General features: G+C 40.4%; 1 pseudogene; it reads left to right on the top strand.

Moving 5' to 3' along the window:
* The first annotated feature begins 603 nt into the window (after positions 1-603).
* Positions 604-6,878, top strand: LOC125149870 (60S acidic ribosomal protein P1-like; annotated as a pseudogene).
* Positions 6,879-22,575: the final 15,697 nt, after the last annotated feature.

The following is a 22,575-nucleotide window of genomic DNA, read 5'->3' as shown; positions in this document are numbered from 1 at the left end:
CAAGATGGTCAGTGGAAGACACAAGGCCGCTGGTGGCCTAGTGTGAACCGTACCTCATCACTGCTGCCACATTCTATTGACTGAAGCCGCCACAAGGCCAACCTGGATTCCAGGAGACAGGGCTGATTCTCCCCCTTTGTTGGAGGAAGCTACAAAGTCACATTGCAAGGACTGTGTGCGTCCAAGGAGAAAAATAAGTTGGGCCATCTTTGCCAGTCTACCACGGGGGACTTGTCTACCTGCCTCTGGCCCCCCATCCAGTACACCCCACACCCCAGCCAACTGTGATCCTCATTTCCCAAACACGATGCCACAGCCTTTCAGAAATGTTTGCGGACTTGCTTTCCTTGACCTAAAATGCCCTTCTCGTCCCCCCATGTCTTCACCCTTAAATTCCTCTTTAAAGTATGACTTACGGCTCCGAGTCAGAAGGGGCCAATTGAAGATGCATTTTCCCTGCTCCCTCCGGAAAACTTAGTAAAAGAGTATAAAAAGGATTTTTTTTAAATAAAGATGCATAAACCCCCAAGGGCAAAGCAGAGAGAAGCTGACAGGTGATGAAGTATTTCAACAAAACTTTGGAATGTGGAAAGCAGATGTACGATGCCCAACTTAGCAGGCCAGAAGTGGCTGAGTGCCTGCAGCAAGGATGGGGAGCCAAGTGACAAAGTGGGTCTCACTGCAGAACCGAGGGGACTCAGGAACCAGCGGGGCTGGATGCCATGGAAGACGGAGCAGGAGCCCCTGAAGAATGTACAAGAAGTTGCTGCTCCCTGGAATTACTTACCCTCCCTACACACCAGGTAAATACCCTCTCCACCCAGAAGCCCTGAGGTTTCATCCTGGAGAGGCTACTCTCCAGGAGTAGAACAGCCTCTGAAGAGCGCTGGAAGTGATTGCCTCTTAGTTGTGGGACTCCAGGGGGGAGAGAGCAGGGCATGTCTGAGGTCATGAAAACCTTGGTGAAACTACTAGGCACTTTGCACTGTAGACATGCACTACGTTGTTAAAATAAAAATTCATTCTTTTTTTTAAGTAAACAAAACCCCCTTAAACGTCCTCTCTTTAAGGGCGTCTCCATCTGGCAAGCACGTTCATGGCCCTGCTTTACCGGTTTTTACACGATTGTCGTTCACGGGAGTAATTTACTGAAACGTTCCTGAATGAATACAGTGAAGAGGACACATTTTATCTGCTTGACTGTCCATCCTCCTTTCTTGCTAGGCTTTATGTTTTCTGAGGTCAGCAGGAAATCTTTACTTAGTGTTGGGGCGCCTGGGTGGCTCAGGCGGTTGGGCGGCCGACTTTGGCTCAGGTCATGATCTCGCGGTCCGTGAGTTCGAGCCCCGCGTCGGGCTCTGTGCGGACAGCTCAGAGCCTGGAGCCTGTTTCGGATTCTGTGTCTCCCTCTCTCTGACCCTCCCCCATTCATGCTCTGTCTCTCTCTGTCTCAAAACTAAATAAACGTTAAAAAAAAATTAAAAAAAGAAATCTTTACTTAGTGTGCTACACACAAAGGACATTCCCACGTGTGGGGAGCGGAGGTCAAGTTATAGCCCATTCGTAAGACAAGCCTTTCTTCTTTTATTCACTATTTCATTAATTTTTTCATTTATCAATTTATAATTAGCTTTGTTCCTAAAAACAATTTAACGTGACTAGCTATCAAAGAAATAAGTGTAGAAATCGGGACAAATGGAAGCCTGCTTTTGAAAAGTCGCACCAACATATTATTTAAAACATGAAAGAAAGCAGATGGGGGTTCGGGAGGCAAGAAAGGAAGGAAAGAGGAGATTTAAAAAGTGTTGCACTACAACGAAACAGCTACTTCTTTCAGCCTTCTATTTTCTCTTCCAGTTATTAGTCTTAGGCATATCCGTTTGATAGCGTCCAATCATAGAAAAATAAAAATTTATATTGATTTATTCTGTGATATTTTAAGCCACAGACTATTTTTCTGTGATGAGAGTACGAAGTTGGTGAATTACTGTCTTCATAGTTATTTTTAGGGGGTTATACTTCTATTTCATCCAGTCAACATGCCATAATTGAACACCTCATTCTCTTGTTATTGAACATTTTGGCTTTCTAATCAATGCTACAGTGGTATCTTGTGTGCATAGTACGTATTCTTCCTTTTGGAAAACATCTCCAAACATAAACTGTCTATTGGCCATAAATAGTCACGCAGGCATGTGTTACAGGGTTTAGAACTGGCAAATGGCTTTCAACTCCCTCCAGTGTTTCCACAGCTAAGATCGTCGTTAGAGATTAGAATCTCTTCCTAATTTAATTTTATTCACACTTAAACACATCTTGACTTCACTACATCCATTTTTATCTTGGGTCTGTTCTAGGTTCTCACACCCTAGAACAGACACATTTATCTACTATATGCTCTGCTCGGTGGTTTTCTCATTCATGTAGATAAACTATTTGTATAACATAGATATTAGTCCTTTGTCAATGTAGTTATACATCTTTTTCCCAGTGGTTTTCCGTTTCATTTTGGCTTTGATGTCTTTAATATAATAGAAAAGTTTTCATTTTAAAGACAAGAGTTGAATCCGTAGATTTTCCCTCGTGGTTTCTTCTGCCCAACCATGTGTTGCTTTGAGTACCCGGGGTAGTTCGACACCAGCATCATTTGCTCTGTTTATAACTAGGTTTAACGCCAATCATATTTAATTTATCATTCAAATAAACAGCCTTCTGAAACCAGGGAAGCCAGTTCACCCAAACAATACCCAGAAGCTTAACTGAAGCCAATTCTCAAGTTCTGAGTTAGAAATTATTCTAATTGAGGCTATGACAAAATTTCGTAATGAGCATGAGTGATGCTGGGACGACCAAAAAATTACATGTTACAAAGCTGCCCCCCACTTTTTTTAAGTTCATGTAACTTAAAAAGAATTATACTCCCTTTCCCCTTTCCAGGTTTTAGGTTCAGAAAATGAAAATGTGAGACTGACCCCTTCCTCCATTAACTCATAAAATTGAATTTAACAAATTCAAGTTCTTCAGTTCCTTTCTCTGTTGACTCCTAACATACTTTGCAAGCTTGGGAATGTTAGAGTAAGAATTTGAAGTGTTCTCAGGGTGCCCGGGTGGCTCAGTTGGTTAAGTCTCAGGTCAGTCCGCGTTTGTCTCAGGTCATGATCTCACGGTTCGTGAGTTTGAGCCCCGCTTCAGGCTCTGTGCTGGCAGCTCAGAGCCTGAAGCCTGCTTTGGATTCTGCATCTCCCTCTCTTTCTCTCTCTGTTCCTCCCCTGCTCACTCTCTTTCTCTCTCTCTCTCTCAAAAAGAAATAAACATTTAAAGAAATTTTTAATGCTAAATAAAAGAATTTGAAATGTTCTCAGACCAAAGGGAGAGGAAGACAAATGGGGCAGTTCCCCTAATCACAACTTCCCCTCTTCCCTTTTGTCTCTTGGTCCCAGAAAAGTCATCATTACAGGTTTGGAAGGAGATGAGGAGAATGCAGGGCCTGAAGGAGAAAAATGTATCCAAGAGAAGGAAAGAGACAGAAGGCACAGGGCTGGGAGAAGTTGGCAAGCAGAGCCCGCACAGAACAGGAGTAAGGAAGAGTCACTGGAGAGGCCCAAAGAATTTTCCCAGTGCTTCCACCCCCAGCCCCCATTCCCTGCACTTGGCCAGGTCCCTGCTGAGGCTGCCCTCCCCACCGCCCCATCCATCCCTTCCCTGCTCATGGCTGATGCCTCCTCATCCTTCAACACAAGGCCACTTGCAAAATGTGCTCTAAGCATCGGTGCCGGCTCTCAACCGTCCTGTTGAGTTTTTTAGGGTGAAATGAGGTGAGTCTGGAAGTGAAAAGCAAGCATTTAGAAACTTTTATAGTAATAAGCCAGAGCCATTACATATTGGCGTACTCAAAGAACAAAATTGGGTTTGTACTTTTGATTGTGACTGGTCTCGTCGTCCATTTTCATTGTATTTACATAGCAAATAGGAAATGAAAAAGAGAAAAAGATTAGCCCTTTAATATGGATAGTTCGAGAAGCTGCCTTCAGACTCATTTCAAAGATCACCTCCTCCAGGAAACCTCACCATTGCCTCCCAGATGAGGTGAGTGTTTTTCCTCTATACTTCCAAGAAAATCTCTCCCCTCATGCATTTGTTTTAATTATCTGCTTATGGGTCTATTTCTTATTATTATTATTTGAGAGAGAGAGAGAGAGAGAGAGAGAGAGAGAGAGAGAGAGAGCGCTCAAGCAGGGAGAGGGGCAGAGGGAGTGAGAGAGAATCTTAAGCAGGCTCCATCCTCAGTGCAGAACCTGACATGGGCTTTTAATCCCATGACCCCGGGGTCATGACCTGAGCCGAAATCGAGTTGTATGCTCAACCGACTGAGCCATCGAGGTGCCTCTGTTTTGTGTCTATTAAACTCCAATAAACTTTGAGCTTCTTGATGGCAAATACTATATCTTACTTATCTTTGCATGTCCAGCATCCAGTACAATGCATGGCCCACAGGAGACATTCAATAAATGTTTCCTGAAGATTACTAACTCAATGGTCCTGCTTGGGAATGCACAGCCTATATATATTTGACTCGGTGACACCCACTCATCTATGCTTCCATTATTAATCAAATCTTTAAAATACACTTAATCATTAGATACGGTTATTGCCAAACGACCATACTGCTATCCTTGGGAGCCAACCTGACAAATATCTTTAGCATAAAGTTTTAAGTTCCTTCTCTGCATTCCATTTTGTGTTGGTTTCACAGCCTAACCCTCTGAGGCTATTTTGTTTCCCTAACTTCTGATTTTAGGTGAATACCTCACTTTTTCTCTCCCGTACTGCCCACACAGGGAGATGCTATCTGTTTCCTGGGGTTGCTATGAGGAATATATCACATGGTGAATGCAGAATATATGGCATATAGTAGGCTTTAAGAAAATCTCTCTTGAAGGGAAGGCAAAAAAAATGGTATATTGGCATTTGTGACAACATGGATGGAACTGAAGGGTATTATGCTAAGCGAAAAAGTCAGTCAGAGAACGACAAGTATCACATGATTTCACTCATATGTGGAATTTGAGAAACTTAACAGATCATCACAGGGGAAGGGAAGGAAAAATAAGATAGAAACAGAGAGGGAGGCAAACCATAAGAAGACTTACATCCAGAGAACAAACTGAGGGCTGTTGGGGGTGGTGGCGGGGAAAATGGGTGATTGGCATTGAGGAGGGCACTTGTTAGGACGAGAGCTGGGTGTTGTATATAAGTGATGAATCGTGGGAATCTACTCCCGAAGCCAAGACGACACTGTATGTTAACTAGGTTGAGAGGAAGGGGAGGGGAGGGGAGGGGAGGGGAGGGGAGGGGAGGGGAGGGGAGGGAGGAAGGAAGGGAGGGAGAAAGAAACCATGATTCTAGGCTAATGTTGAAGTCAGTGATAATCCCAATTTCAAAGCAGTTTTTAGCAAGTGCAGGATAATGAGTCCGGTAAGCAGGCAATCGATGGTTTCAAAAAAGTGAGAGCATACTTTTCTTCAGATTTCCCCAAGGTGAAAGAACTATCACATTGTTTTGTTCTGTTTTTTTAATTTTTTTTTTAATGTTTATTTATTTTTGAGAGAGAGAGAGACAGGCTACAAACAGGGGAGGGTCAAAGAGAGAGGAAGACACAGAATCCGAAGCGGGCCCCAGGCTCTAAGCTGTCAACACAGAGCCAAACTCAGGGATCATGGTCAGATGCTTAACTGACTGAGCCACCCAGACACCCCTAGAACCATCACATTGTTGACAGAGAGGCAGGTAGGCCTTCTGGATAGTGATGTAGTCTCTTCGTTTTTAAGGAGCTAAACACACTGTGAACAGCATACAGTTGGATTAAGATCTAAGCAACTAATGTGTCTCCCTCAAGAGACAAGAATTAGTAAACAGCAGTCTCCTTGTAGCTTTACTTGACAAGGTAGGGAATCTCTGCGTTAGTGCCTGGGATGAGGCATGGATGCTGAATGGGTGCTTCAGACATGAAATTACATGAAGAAAATGCAAAACTGTATTGTAATACAATTCCGTCATAAATACGCAAAGCAAAAAAGACTGATGGACATGTATCAAAATAAAGATTGTGGTCTCAGAATACGGTTACAGGCAATGTTTTTGGTTTTTTGGATCTTCTGCAGTGCAATTTTATGAAAATAAAATAACATTAAAATTAATGCAGTGGCCGTTTCAATTCTGTAAGCTCCTAAAGAGAAGGAACACTTATGAGTAGGGGGCAGCCCCTTTCCTCAGCTGCTGGAAGGTGCTGGTCCCTCCGAGGAAGCTAAGGCCACTCTGGGGTGAGCCCCTCACTTCATTTGTGCCCGGCAGCACCGTTCAACACTCCCCCGCATCGTGGCCTCGGTCTGGGAGCTCATCAGCCTCTGCTCTGGCCCCATCCTGCACAGTGACGATGTGATGGTCACCGAGAATAAGATCAATGCCCTCATTAAAACAGCAGATGTAAGTCTTGAACCTTTCTGGCCAGGCTTGTCTGCAAAGGCCCTGGCCAGCGTCGACATCAGGAGACTCATCTGCAGTGTAGGGGCTGGTGGGCCATCTGGCCGCTGGCACTGCAGCAGCAGGAGGTCCTCCATTTCCATCATGGCTGCCGAGCTGAAGAGAAGAAAGTGGGAGCCAAGAAAGAAGAATCAAAGGAGTCTGATGATGACATGGGCTTTGGCCTTTTTGACTAAACCTGTTTTCTGTAATCTGTTCAATAAAGAGCTGAACACTTAGGAAGGAAGGAAGGAAGGAAGGAAGGAAGGAAGGAAGGAAGAAAAAGAAAGAAAGAAAGAAAGAAAGAAAGAAAGAAAGAAAGAAAAGAAAAGAAAAGAAAAGAAAAAAAAGAAAGGAAGGAAGAGAAAGAAAGAAAGAAAAGAAAAAAGAAGAGAAGAAAAGAGAAGAAAAGAATACGGCAAATGGGGTCTCTCAAGTTGTAAGGGCTTGAGGTAGAGAGTAAGTAAGCAGTGAGTATTTTCCTGATTTCCTGCCTCTTAGTTATATACAGGAAGACAAAGGCAGCCATGTGCCAAAACTATTTTACACATGAGACTTCTATTTCCCCCAAGAAGAGTAGGTCTTGGTATCTCGACTGGAAAACTGGGGGTGATTCACTAACTGTACTATTTTAGCTTTCGTGTGTGTGTGTGTGTGTGTGTGTGTGTGTGTGTGTGTGTGTGTCTTTTGCGGTCAGAGGTAAGTATGGGCCATCTGGAATCGTCACCCTTCTTTGCATAACGTGGTTTTATTCCAGAGCATATGATAGAGTTATTACATCCATACAGCATATGAGCTGGAAGTTTGTGTAGCTTCTTCAAATACTCACCGACTGAATGTTTTTAAAAGGGCTCATTTTAATCTGACCATCACCGTAACATGGTGCGGAGACAGCAGCTTGCAAAAAATAATAAGGGAAAACAAAAGAATGTTGTCCTTTTGTTGTAATCTGTTGGAAGATATGAGGCGAATGCTTTGAAATGAAGCTCTCAGTAAGAGAACACTGAATACTGTGTCTCTTTGAGGAAGCTGTCTTGTTTATCTACAAGATAAGGGCCATGTGTAGCCAGGTGCATTAATAGCAGGTTCCAGAAACTTGGTGTCTCGGTTGGAAATGACTTCAATATTTTTTTTCTCCCAGAGGCTATAGTTTTTCTCTCCTCTAATTATTAGTGGAATGTTGTATAAAAGCCAAAATCGTGATCTCTTAAGTTGCAAGTTCATTTCCAGCCTGTGGTATTCTATGTTTTATCCATCCTCTTTAGAATAACTGCTTTAGAACTTTCTTTCATGTTGCTTCCCAAGACTTTCTAAAAAATTTTTCTCCAGATCCCCTGAAAATGCAGATTCATATATAAAAAGAATTACTAGCCACCACCCGTCCTTGACTTGCATGTGTTATGCCATGTGACGTTCCAAAACAGGAGGGAATTGATCTTGTCTCTTGACTTTCATTGACAGATTTCTTGGGAGGGTCAGCAGCCCATTCATTCTGCCTGACCCTGCGTACTCACTTTGTAGCCCCTGTCGTCTAGGCTCTCCTACCACCAACCCCTCCCTACTCATCACTCCTCTGGAATCAAACTTGCTCTCAGGATCTTTCTCTGATTCCAGCTTCCTTGACTGTCCTATTCCCTACTGTTAGGCACATCTTTTTTCCTAAATACTCTCTTCTTTGGTTTCCATGGTCTTGTATTTCCTTACCTACTTTAAGAGCTCATCACCTATTTGTCTTCCAAATGTAGGAATTTCCAAAGGTTATGCCTTGTCTCTCTTTTTGTGCCTGCTCCTTCCATGGCCTAACCCATGATCACCTTCACCTGAACTAAAATTTGGCTGCATCACTTTCCACTCAGGTTGAGGTACTTCAACGTTAACAACTTGCCTGCACTTCAAAGCTGCCCTATTTCAAACTGAGATGCCTATGCCCCCCCAATTAGTTCTTCTTTCTCAATTCCCTTTTTTTTTTAAGTTTGTTTATTTACTTTTGAGAGACAGAGAGAGAGAGAGAGAGAGAGAGAGAGAGAGAGAGAGAATCCTAACTAGGCTCCACAGTGTCAGTGCAGAGCCCAATGCAGGGCTCGAACTCATGAACTGTGAGGTCATGAACTGAGCCAAAGTCAAGGCACCTAACCAACTCAGCCACCCAGGTACCCCCTCTTAATTCCTTATTTTTATTTATAATGATACAATCCTGTTAAGGACCTAGGCTCCAACACAGAACTATATTTGCTACCTCCTTCTCTGTGACCCCAACACCTAGACAGTTAGGAGGTTCTGCAAACTCTCCATGGCAATGGTTTTTTGAATTCTCCCTTCCCACACTCTGATACTGGTTCAGATCCTCCTTTTATCCTAAGAACTACTGCAATGGCCTCTCCCTGGTCTCGGTGTTCTCTACCACAATTATCTTAAACCGTGGCTTTGATCACAGCACATTCCATGCTCATTCATGCACGTTCGATGGCTCCCGTTCTCCAACACAGTACGAGCAGACCCTCCTTGCATTCAAGCACACATAGATTTTTAACCCAGTCTCCCAACCCCTTACGAGCACCCCACACCACAGTGAATTTATAGCAGTGTGTCTGTTGTTTTCTGAATGTTCCGTGTTTTATACTTTTACTCCTTCTCTTGCCTTCATCTCAAATATTCTTCCTGGTTATTTCTGTTTCTAGAAATCTTATTCATCCCATTAGACCTAGTTCACTTCCTTCCTATCCCACCGGACCACACACCTGCCATTTTCCTATTTCCTTTCCTTATCTGCCTTGCAGTATATTTGTTTGTATACTTGCTTGTCCTCTTTACTACATTGATCAGAAACATATCATCGGAAGAGAAGGGGCTTGACTCGGTCACACCAAGGGTAAGTCCATAGCCCCTTTGAGCCTCGCTGCCCTCATTCATAAAATGTAGATAATGACATAGTGTAACAGTGATTAAGTAAGACCTTGGGCTTCGGAGGCAGGCTGACCTGGATAATAAGTGCTTACTAAATATTGCCCATGAGTCATTACGACGGTCGTTAATTCCTTCATGGGGTTGTTGCAATAATCCTGGGGGATAAGACAACGGCACTCCCTTAGGTCAAGGCCCCCCAAACGCAGGTTATTATCAGCTCTAGAGAAGTCATGTGGAATACAGGACAGCCAGCAGCTCTGGACCTATGTCCCCACATATAGCGTAGGTGTGCACGTGACTATAAATAATGACATGCTAAATAAATACGGTATGACCCTCTCCATCTTCACCTTTGAACCTCCTGAGATGGTATGACAAAGTAGAAAGGGTAGAACCTTGGATTTTCTAAAGTACGAGGACAGTGAATCCTATAAGTCTCAGTTTCCTCATCTGTAAGATATAGTGGTCAGTCACAGATACTAAATAAGGTGACTATAAAGTTCTTAGTATATTTGGTAGAAAGCAGCTGCTCAATAAATGTCAGATTCCTTCATTGCCTCCCTCTCCCAGAAGTGCCTCACGCCTAGGATAAACTTAGCGAATATTTGTTGAAGTGAACTGAACTTAAAAAATACTGAGTAGTGCTATTGCTGGGTTGTAGGGTATTTCTAGGATCCAGGAGTGCCGATTCATAGGGGCACATGTGCCCCAATATTTACAGCAGCACTGTCAACAATAGCCAAAATATGGAAAGAGCCCAAATGCCCATCAACTGATGAATGGATAAAGAAGATGTGGTTTATATATACGATGGAATACTACTTGGCAATGAGAATGAAATCCTGCCATTTGCAGCAATGTGGATAGAACTGGAGGGTATTATACTAAGTGAAATAAGTCAGCTAAAGAAAGACAGGTGTTAAATGTTTTCACTCATATGCAGAATTTGAGAAACTTAACAGAAGACCATGAGGGAAGGGAAGGGAAAAAATAGTGTCAAATAGAGAGGGAGGCAAACCATAAGAAGACTCAAATACAGAGAACAAACTGAGGGTTGATGGGGCAGGGCAGGGCAGGGGAGAGGGGAAAGTGGGTGATGGGCATTGAGGACGGCACTCGTTGGGATGAGCACTGGGTGTTACATTAAGCGATGAATCACGGGAATCTACTCCTGACGCCAAGAGCACACTGTATTCACTGCATGTTAGCTAACTTGACGATAAGTTACATTTTAAAAAATACTGAGTATGTACCCAGAATATGTGTATTTGTCACAGGGGATGAGTACCTTATCTGGCTAATGGGCTGACTCCTGGAGAAGGCAGAAGTAATCCCGTTAAGATTTAAAAATATATAATTAACTCTTCATTAAAACTGCATTCTATAAAAAAGTTTTTAAGAGAGACAGAAATTACAGCAAGAATTAAAAGGAAAATCTGGCCCCACAAAATAGCTCCACAGCTCCATAGCTCTCTCTATGCACAGATACCATAATGGCTAGACAGATGCAGAACGAAGCAATTTCCTGTTTTCTTACCAGATTCAAATAAAAAAAGCCTGAAAGCAAATAGATGGCCATTTTTTTTTCTTTCTTCTAAATAACTTTACACTTACAACAACTTACTGAGAGACTACTGGATTCTAAGTGTTTTACATATATGCTGATTTATCTGATTCTCAAACCACCGTATGTGGTAGGTACAATTATCATCCCCATAACAGAGATTATGAAAATAAGGCACAGAGAGGTTAACCGTTCGAGGTCACACAGCAAATAGGTGCCAGAGCTAGGACGAGATTCTTGGCTGTACAGATCTTCTTGTAACTGTTACACACAAATGATACATTTAAGGTCCCATTTTGGAAAGCGCTAACGGTAGTGATTCTCAATGGTAGCTGCACATCTGAATCGCCTACAGATTGATACATGGATGCAGATTCCCAAGTCCAGATCAAGACAGATGGAATCAAACTCTCCAAGTGAGGTCTGGCTGTGTGTAGTTTTGGGGGCATCACTGGGAATTCTTTAAGGGTGGAACAGAATGGTGCTAAGGCTTGGCACGCTCATCTAGGGCAGGAAAGAGCCTGTGCCTACAAGACGTCATGGAAGAAGGCTCTGGAGAGCCCCAGTTCCTATTGTGGGCCTCATCTAAGACCAGCAATACGTCTGAAACCTACACCAACTTACCACACGCCCACGTCCTCTAAGGTGCAACTGTCAAAGCGTCCACAGCCCGCGTAAGAGACTGAAGTCACTGCACACAGAACAAAAGGCCATGCCGGGCACTCTTGCGGGGCCAACATACATGTCCCATTACAGCTTGTGCCAGCCATAAGGCAATGCCAGGTCCCTGGGGAATTCCCAGAACCCAGACGCCTCCTAACTGCAGATGCGGCAAGATGTGCTGCGAGGGAGGGCTGGCTGCTGCCACGTGACCCTTCTTCTCCTGGACTGTCTTTTTTCAGCTTGTGAGTTGTGAGGGCCTTTCTGGTGGTTGGGTTTATTTCAGGGGGTGGGGAGTGGGATGGGAAAGGGTACTCATCTCTATATTGCGGCTGCTGGCAATAAGAGGCAAAGTGGAGGGGTAACTGCCAACAGCTTCCCCTTTCTCTTCTTTTTGTTCACTCAATCTGTCTGGACCAATGCACAAGGAAAAAAGACAGACAGAATGGCCCTCCAAAGTTGCACTCGGTTTTAAAGCTGATAAAGGATGTGTTTCCCACAGCTTAGGAGAAAAATATATTATCAAGTGCCCGAGCAATTAAACAAATGGTATTTGCAAACATCTGCTGTCCAGAACCGTTGCCTGTGTTCAAACAAAGCCTCACACTGTCTTTGGCAAACCAGGGCGAGAAAAGCTGGGTGCCATTTGCTAAATGAACTCTTCCAGATTACAATTCTGTGGCCTGAGGGAATTAATTCACATCCACACGGGGAAATGAATTCCCAAAGAGGTAGTTAGTCCCTAAGAGAATCAAAGAAACTAGGACCTAGAGTAAAGTTGGCAGTAAGTCAATGAGTGTTTTATTACCCTCTACGACCCCAGATTTATTATTTATGCCCAAACCACAGACTCCTAAAGTCCAGAAGATTCCAAAGGGAGAATGAGACTTTTGGTTGAAAACGGCTGCTAATAGCACCGGCACTTTTCTGCAGTCTCTCCAACTGATACCTACGAAGATACACCCAAAGATGGAGCCTTTCAATAGCGTCACCAAGACCGATAGCCAAATGCACAATGTGGGCGCAAAAAATAGCGTTAGAGGTTAGAAAATGCAGACTCCAGATCTGAATTTTGGCCCTGCCATCTCCTAGCTGAGTGACTTCATATTCTCACCTGTAAGAATGAGATCATGAAGACAATTTCATAGGCCTGTTCTGAGGGGTAGAGAAGACAATGCCAGGAAAGCTCTCAGCGCCATCGGGGGCACAAAGTAAGCATCCCACACTTGTTAGCTATTCATAGCACAGCTTCATGGTTACTACTGTTGTCACCGTAAGACAGAATTTTCTCTGTTGTTCTGGACTCATAACAAATGAAGACAGGAATGGCACACAATGTCCTAGGTTTCCTGAGAGGTGCTTGCTTCAGTCTTCCCCACCTCAAGCCCCAGTACCCCCAATTAACACAAAGGAAGAACGGGCAGGTAAGTGTGGCCTCTGAGGGAATATTCTGAGCAAGAGGCTATATTGATCCTCCCTTCCCCATGGGGGAGGATACCCCACTTTTTCTCTCCTCGAAACTGAGAGAGGGAGGTCCTAAAAGAAATTCTAGCTAAATTTGAGGGTCTCCGACACCCCATTTTTAATAAACCAAAAGATTAATAATTTTTTCTCTGAAAGTTGGAGAGGCACCAAGCCAACTGAGTATCTAATGTGTTTCTTGGGCTCTGAGACGTGAATAGGAAAGGACGGTGAAGTTGGGCCTTGAAAGGATCAAACGGGTAAGCAAGTAATTTAACTGCCCATGAGAACAAAATCTAACACTCTTAAAGAAAGATAACAGTATCTACCCCTCAAAAATGTCAAATTCAGAAAGTCCAACATCTAACCAAACATTACTAGACATAGGGTAAAGCAAGAACATGTAATTCATCATGAGAAAAGTTAGTCAATAAAAAAAGATGCAAAAATGTCAGAAATGATGGAATTAATAGACACATCTAAACACAATTTAAAACATTACTGTTACAACTGTGTTTAAATATTTAAAGGAAAACATGTACCTGGTAAAAAGAGAAATTAATGATATAAAGGACTAAATATAATTCTAGAAACAAAAAAATAAGTCTAAAATGAAAAAATTCACTTCATGGGATTAACTGTAGATTAACTATGGAAGAAAAGACCAAACACTTGAAACATCAAAATAGAAACTTTCAAACTGAAGGACAGATGGAGAGAATACTGAAACAAACAAACGAACAAACAACACAGAGCTTCAGTGACCTCTGGAACAATATCAAGTGTTACAACGTGTTTACAAGTGATGGGGTGGACAAAATATTTGAACATATAATGGCCAAAGTTTTAAAATTTTTATGAAAAGGATAAACTCATAGATTTAAGGTGTTCAATAATCCCACACAGGAAAACCACAAAGAGAACCATACCAAGACATGTCATAATTAAAGTGCTAAAAAACACAGAAAAGGGGGCTATTAAATGAGAGAGAGAGAGAGGGAAAAAAAATGTTACATTGAGTAGAAGGGGAAAAAAACCACAACAAACTTCTCACCAGAAAATATGCATGTCAGAAAACAATGGAATGGAAGAGGCTTAAAGTGGGGTAAGAAATCCCACCAGCCCTAGAATTCTATATTCAACAAAAATGTCCTTCAAAGATGAAGGTGAATTAAACTTTTCCAGACAAACAAAAGTTGAATGAATTCATTACCAGCAGGCCTGAATCACAAGAAATGTAAAAGGAAATTCTCAGACAGAAGGAAAAAGATATACATAAAACCAAGATCTAAAAAAAGGATTGAAAGCACCAGAAATGGTAAGCAGATGGGCAAATTTTAAAAATATTTTTGCTACTTTTAAATTTCTTTAAAAGATAATTTACTGGTAAGAGAAAAGTAATAATAATGTTATTGTGAGCTTTATAACACATGTACCAGTAAATATATGACATCAACATTCAAAAGGAAAGAAGAGGGAAATGGAAACAAAATGTTGTATGATTTTTGCATTATACATGAAGTGGAAAAATAATAATATCTGAAAATAGGCTGGTAAGTTAGAGGCATATTGTAGTTCTGAAAGAAATGATTAAAACATTAAAAGGGGTACAGTTAATAAACCAATAGCGGGGATGAAATGGAGTATTAAAGCAATACTAAATCCAAAACGGGCAGGAAAACAGAAAAAGGATAGGACAAGTCATTTAAAACTAGCAAGATGTTAGACTTAACACAACCATAATGATAACTATGTTAAGTGAAAATGACCTAATTCAGCAGTTCTAAAACCATGCTTTATGGCCTTTTAGCAGAAATCAGACGGAACACCCCACTGTATTAGTAATCATTGTAGTGTGCATCCTCGTTAAATCTGAAAGAAAACAAGGTCAGTCTCAAGAAACCTTCATGAAGCAGTAAAAATTATTGATATTATTAAACCATGATCCTTCAGTATACCTCTTTTTTGAAACATTCTTCTTTGTCTCTAGTAATGTTTCTTGGTATAAAATCTCTTTTGCCCAATATCATTATAGCTATTCTAGCTCTCTTATGATTATTGTTTGCATGGTCTATCTTTTACAATCCTTTTATTGTCAGTCTACTTATGTCTCTTATAGGCAGTGTATAGTTGAATCTTGCTGTTTTATCCGGTCTGGCCATCTGTACATTTTGATTGGAGCTTTTATTCTATATTTAAGTGATTACTGATATGATTGGATTTATAAAAACTATTTTACTGTTTGCGTTCTATATCTTACATCTTAAATCATTTTCCCCTTCTATTCCTCTCCTACTGCCTTTTGTCTTAAACATGTATTTTTAGTGTACCATTTTAATTCCTCTACTGATTTTAAATTGTATTTTATTAGATTATTTTTTTAGTGATTATTCCAGTGTAGTGTAACTCACTACAGTCTACTATGAATTAACACTAACTTAATGCCAGCAAAATACAGAAACTTTATCCCAACATAGGTTCATTTCCTCTCTTCCTTTGTGCTGTTGTGTGTGCATGTATATATACATGTACATATATATATTCTATGTATTTCGTACATATAAAATCTTTGTAATAAACCAAGCAGTATGGTATACAACCAGAAAGCTCTAGCAATTATAAATCTACATTCATCCAACAGAGCCCTAAATACATGAAGAAAAACTTAAAGAATTAAAAGAATATTCAATTCAATAATATCTAGAGATTTCAATACCCTAATTTCAATAGCTAAGAGAACTAGACAGAAAACCACTATAGATATAGAAGATTTGACAAAACATATTAACCAACTTGCCATAACTGATAGTTAAAGAACACTGTACCCCAAACCAGCAGGATACACATTCTCTTCACATACACTTGTAAGATTCTTTAAGAGACATCATACGCTAGGACATAAAATAAATCTCAGTAAATTAAAATAATCGAGACACTGTATTTTCTAACAATAATGGAATTAAATTAGAAATCAAAAGTAGAAATAAATTTGAGAAATTTCTAAATTCTTGCAAATTAAACAACATGCTTGTAAATAATCCATGGTCAAAAATCTTAAGAGAAATGAAACTATAGCAAAACCTTGGATTGTGAGTAACTTGTTGTGTGTTCCACAAGACAAGCAAACATTTCTGATAAATTTTAACTTGATAAACAAGCGATGTCCTCCAATACAAGTAGTATGTGATGCCGAACATCACATGATCACAACTGAGCCAATGGTTCTTGAAATTCATTTTGATATACAAGCATTTTGAATTACAAGCATATTTCCAGAATGAATTATGCCTTGCAAACTAAGGTTTTACTGGTATTTTGAGTTGAATGAAAGCAAAAACACAACAGATCAAAATTATGGGATTCAGCTAAGGCAGTGGTAAGAAGGCAATTTATAGCTTTGAAAAATCAGTAGAAGTTAGAAAACAATAAAAGTTTAAAGTCAATAATTTAAGTTTTCTTTCACCCTAAGAAACTATAAAAAGAAAAGCAACTAGAAAACTCAAAGTAGGCAGAAGAAATAAGGAGGAAATAAGAAATTTTAGTATAAATCAATAAAATAAAAAACAAAATTGGAGAAAATTGATGAAATCAAAAGTATGTCACTTAAAAAGATCACTGGCTCAGTTGGTTAAGCATCCTACTCTTTATTTCAGCTCTGGTCATGATCTCACAGTTCGTGAGATCGGGCTATGTGCTGACAGCATGGAGCCTGCTTGGGATTTTCTCCCTCCCTCTTTCTCTGTCCCTCCCTGGCTTGCATACACACACTCTCTCTCTCTCTCTCTCTTTCTCTCAAAAATAAATAATAAAAATTTTAAAAATAACTTTAAAAATGTTTAAAAAGATCACAATTTTGCCAAACCTTTAAGCAGACTAACAAAAGAAGGAAGACGTATTAGCAGAATTAGGAATGAAAAAGGGGACATCACTACTGACACTACAGACATTAAAAGGTTTCTAAGGGAATACTATGAACAACCTTGTGCCAACAAATTAGACAATCTGGATGAAACAAATTCCTAGAAAGACATAAATTTCCCAGACTTAAGAAGAAATGGAAAAACCTGAATAGACCTATAATAAGAAAAGAAAAACTCAGGCCCATTTATCTACACTGCTGAAATTTATCAAATATTTAAAGAAATAACACCAATCATTCATAACTTTCAGGAAGTAGAATAGATAACAAATTAAGGAGTATTCATACAAAAGAATAACAACAACATTGATACAACATGCATGAATCTCAAAAACATGCTGAGCAGAAGTCTATCAAAAAAAAAGAAGACACACTGTAAATGTATAATTCTATTTATGTGAAATTCTGGAAAACAAAAACATGAAAGGCTTCTGTTTCAAATGGGTGGGGGTATTTAAAAATACCATTTCTTACATGAAGTTAACAATTATAAAAACATAGGTGAATGCTTCTGAAATGTTTAGCAATAATAATTAGAAGACTTAAATGTATGCAACACACCTCCAAGAACACAAGTGATATGAAAAAATAAGCTATGTGAACCAAAATTGTGTTGGTGATACTTTGTACACCTAAAAAACTTAAACTTAGTCTCCCACTACACACTTATTACAAAAATAAAAGCTTATAAGTGTATGAAAAACTTTGAAGTTTACAAAAATTAAAATTAATTGGAGTTTATGTCCATAAACTCTAAATGAACTTAGTATCATAATACAAAGGAGCAACATAATCAAAGTTTTTTGAAAAATACATAACCTTCATTTAGGAAAGACTTTTTTAAAACACAAGATAAAACCCAGAAATCTTAAGGAATATGATTAAAGGTAACTTACTTCTTCCATAAGACAATGATTGTGGCAAATTTTGTTTTCCATAGATGTCCTCAAGAGGAGGACATCTCAGCTAACATACTTTTCCTGTGAAATGTGACTTTGACACTTTGCCCAACAACTACAGTCTACATTCTCTTTCACTGAATCTCAGCAGGCTTTATTACTTTTGAGGTTAGGTCACAAAAAGTGATATAGCTTCTGTCTGATTCTGTTGGGCCACTCTCTTCTGGAACCTTGCCACCATGCTGTGAGGAAGCCCAAAGAAACATATAGAAAGGTGTTCTTTTTTTTCTTTTTTTTTTTTCATGTTTATTTACCTCTGAGAGAGTCAGAGAGAGAGTGTGCGTGAGCGGGGTAGGGGCAGAGGTGGGGGGGGGGGGTGGTGCGGACAGAGGATCCGAGGCGGGCTCCATGCTGACAGCAGTGAGACACCAACGTGGGACTCGAACCCATGAACCGTGAGATCATGACTGGAGCTGAAGTCGGACACTCAACTGACTGAGCCACTCAGGGGCCCCTGGAAAGAGCTGTTCTTGATGACAGCCCCAGCTAGGTCCCAGTTGACAGCCAGTATCAACCATCAGACATGGGAGTAAATGAAACGTTAGCTAATTGCAGTCTCCAGTGATGGACTCCTTCATAGTCTCAAGTTTTTCTAGCTGAGGCCTCAGACACTCTAAAGCAGAAAAAACTGCTGTGCCCTTTCTGAATTCTTGATACACATGGAAAATGGATGGCAAAAATTAGAGCACTTTGGATGGATTTGTATTTTCCGTATTGTGGATGCTTTTCCACATTAAGAATATTTGAAATGCTTTCAAACATTCAAGAACTCTCTAAATCAAAAATCAAGTTTTTTTTTTTTCAACGTTTATTTATTTTTGGGACAGAGTGAGACAGAGCATGAACGGGGGAGGGGCAGAGAGACAGGGAGACACAGAATCGGAAACAGGCTCCAGGCTCTGAGCCATCAGCCCAGAGCCTGACGCGGGGCTCGAACCCACGGACCGTGAGATCGTGACCTGGCTGAAGTCGGACGCTTAACTGACTGCGCCACCCAGGCGCCCCAAAAATCAAGTTTTAAGAAGTATAGATCACCCAAAAAACTTTGCTATCAGTTACTTCTAGTTGCCATGAAAATATGAACCTGCTCAAGGGAATCAGGCTATATCTGGCCTACAGTTACATAGCTTATACAATTTATAGAACAAATTTCATTAACTTGATGGTCATTATTTACTCATTATGGATTAGTCATCCATAGTGTCAGTGTGGAACTACAAAAGCTCCACATCATGTTAGATCCTTAATCAGTTTTTGCCAGGAATCATAAGAAGTAGGGAACACTTTTAGTTATAAAAATAGTAAGTTTCAGTACTAAGAAGGATAAATACAATCCAGACCATGCCACAATTAAACTACTAATGACACACTTCAGTGCATATGTATGGTAGCATCTGAATGTTTGAATTTGTAGATTTCAAGTTCTCTATTTCCTGAATTATTCTGGTATTTTTTACATGCAAAACACATTGCTATTGGGGCGTTTGATCTAAGCAGAGGCATTTTGTTTGTTTGTTTGTTTGGAGAAGAGGGCTAATTTGAAAAATACTAAGCAACCAGAGGACATTTAAAGAATATGCTGCAACTGATACACATATTTTTTTTAAGTCAGCTTAGATGTATTTTTTTCTTTCGAACTAACACACATCTTCTATCCTTCCCTCCTCAGTCCTGTTTGCTCAGCTGGATGTCCACAGGGTCCAATTTTCCCTCCAATTGCCCTTGCACGCTAATATAATTGCTGTTCATATGGGTAATTGGTCAGCCTAGAGCAGCATTTGTATGGATTTGTTCATCTACAGTATCTGGCAGCTTCTCAAATGGTTTTGCAGTATTATAATACTATCAGGCGTTTTTAGTTTTTGTGTCTTTGTAACAAGACTAAATAGATGTAAATCTTTAAGGATGCTATATTTTAAGTGCTTCAAAAGCAGGAATATACAAATGCAAACTGTTTAAGCAGCTAACATTCCTTTTCACGTATCAGATACAGAATAAATGAACTTGAGTCTCAAACACATAATGTTCTGCCCTATCTTCCTCCATTGCTTTTTTTCCCTAAAAAGAGCCAAATTGAGTAGATCCAAATAAACTTTAGCTCAAGAAAGAGAATAAGCCAGCTTCACCTAATAGTGCCCTTGATGTATCAGTAAAAATAATTAATTTTATTAAATCTTGATCTTGGAGTGCATGTCTAATGTTCTGCCTGACAATATGGGAAGTACACATAAAGGATTTCACCTGCAATCCCAACTATGATTATTCTTGAGGAAAAGCACAGGTTGCACCTGTTTGAGTTGCAAGCTGATCTAGCCATGTTTTTCATGAAACACTATTTTTTATTAAAAGAGTAACTGACCAACTATGGCTTTTCAGATGTAGGTATCTGACCATTTTTTTTTTTTCAAAAGTAAGTGAAGTGTTCCTCTCACCTCAGGGAAAACTACTGACAGTATGTGGTTACCGATGATAAAATTCAAGTTTTCAAGTAAAAACCAGAATTTTGAAAAATGTAATGTATTATGAGTTTAACAGCTTTCTAGTACTGAACATTACTACTGACCTTGTCAGAGAAGTTAAGTTTTTAAATTTCAATTTAATTTTATAGAGTTAAACGTATCAACACTTAGAAGATCTGTGTTATTCCAATATTTTCCAAATGACCAATGGATGCTGTCACAAAATCATGCAGTAGTTAAGAGAACTTTCCAAAGGGAAAAAAGAGACCAGTGGATTTCAATGTAACAAAACAGGAGAAGTTCTTTGGGGAGAGTCTGGAAGATCGAGGTGTAGTAGGAGGATGCTAGGCTTGACTCCTCCAATGAATACAACTAGGTTAACTGTCAAATCATCCTAAATACCCCAGATCATCAACCTGAAGACCGGCAGAACAAACTCCACAACTAAAGGTAAAGAACAGGCCACACTGAAGAAGGCAGAAAATGCAGAGACTCAGTGTGGGAGAGAAACAGACTGTGGCTGCTGTGGTAGGGAGGTAGCTGCGGTCATGGAGAAGGACAAGAGACAGACTGACACACGGGAGTGCACAGAGAAAATGAGTTCCCATAGAAATTAGCTTAGAAAACGAGACAGGCTGAATTTTGTTGAGTTCTTATAACCAATGGGGCTTAAAGCCTGGAGTTTTAAAGTCAGTGGGCTTGGCTTGGGTAGAGCCCAAAGAGCATTGGGGCTGCTCTTGGACAGAAGGCAGGGCAACAGCCTGCAGACATACAGCATGGAAACAGCCATCTGAAAGTTCCTTGGGCACCCAATGGGGAGGTTATTTGTTCATCTCGGAGCCTGTCCCAGAGAGGCAGCATTCACAGAGAACAAAGAAACTGGCAGGTGCTACTTCTCTGCCCCGCTCCTCAGCATAAGCTGAGAACCACTTCAGTAACCAGGGCAGTGTAGGCACTCACTACCTAACTGGCTTTACCAAGCCCCACTCCCCCCCCCCCCCACAAACTCCCAAAGAACTTCCCTTCCCAGTTATGTTTGCCTCAGTCCCGATACGGCAGACCCCTCAGAAGACCAGCCCAAACCTCTGCTCACACCACATCCCTTGACCTAGAAGCTCTGCAGAGCTTTAGTTCCAGTGGCAGTTGCAACAGTTCCCATTTCATATGCAGATCAGGGTACACCTAATTAAAACACACCACATTTAGGCCAGGAACCAAACACTGCTCGTAACAGGCAAAAAGAGCCCCTGCAGACAACTGGCCTGAAGGATAATGTGGCCAGGACACAACAGCAGAGCACATGCTGTGCACATTGGAGACACTCCCATAAGTGCTAGGTCCTGGGGAACAGGAGACACTACACTCAGGACACTTCAGGACACTTCATAAGGCCATTACCCTCAAGAATGAGAGATGCTGACTTTCTTAACAAATGGAAACAGGCACAGAGACTAAGACAAAATGAAAAGACAGATGAATCTGTCCTAAACGAAAGAACAGGGCATGGCCAGAGATCTAAGAGAAGCAGATGTAAATAACATGTCCGATAAAGAATTTAAAGTAATGATCATAAAGATACTCACTGGATTTGAGAAGAGTGGAAACATGAGTGAGACCCTTAAAAGAGAGATAAGGAATAACACAGCAGAAATAAAGGGCTCAATATACTAAATGAAAAACATGCTTGATGCAATGAACAGCAGGCTGGAAGAGGCAAAGGAACATATTAATGACCCAGAAGACAGAGTAATAGAAAATAAGTTGAACAAAAGAGAGAAAAAATAATTATGCAAAACAAGAATAGACTTAGGGAACAAATGACTCCATTAAATGTAGTAACATTTGCATTACAGGAGTACCAGAAGAAGAGGAAAGAAAAGGGGACAGAGAATTTATTTGAAGTGATAATAGATGAAAACTTCCCTAATATGGGGAAAGAAACAGATATCCAGATCCAGGAGGCACAGAGAACCCCGAACAAAATCAACAAAAAACAGATCCAATTAAAATGGAAAATTAAAGACAAAATCTGAAAAGTAGTAAGACCAAAAAAAAAAAAAAAAAAACAAAAAAAACAAAAAACAGTTACAATAAAGGGAAACTCCATAAGGCTATCAGTGAATTTTTCAG

This window comes from Prionailurus viverrinus, chromosome D4 (genome assembly GCF_022837055.1).
Source record: "Prionailurus viverrinus isolate Anna chromosome D4, UM_Priviv_1.0, whole genome shotgun sequence".
In the NCBI taxonomy this organism is placed as follows: Eukaryota; Metazoa; Chordata; class Mammalia; order Carnivora; family Felidae; genus Prionailurus; species Prionailurus viverrinus.
The sequence above is the reverse complement of the archived record's forward strand: the minus strand, read 5'-3'. Positions and strand labels throughout refer to the sequence as shown.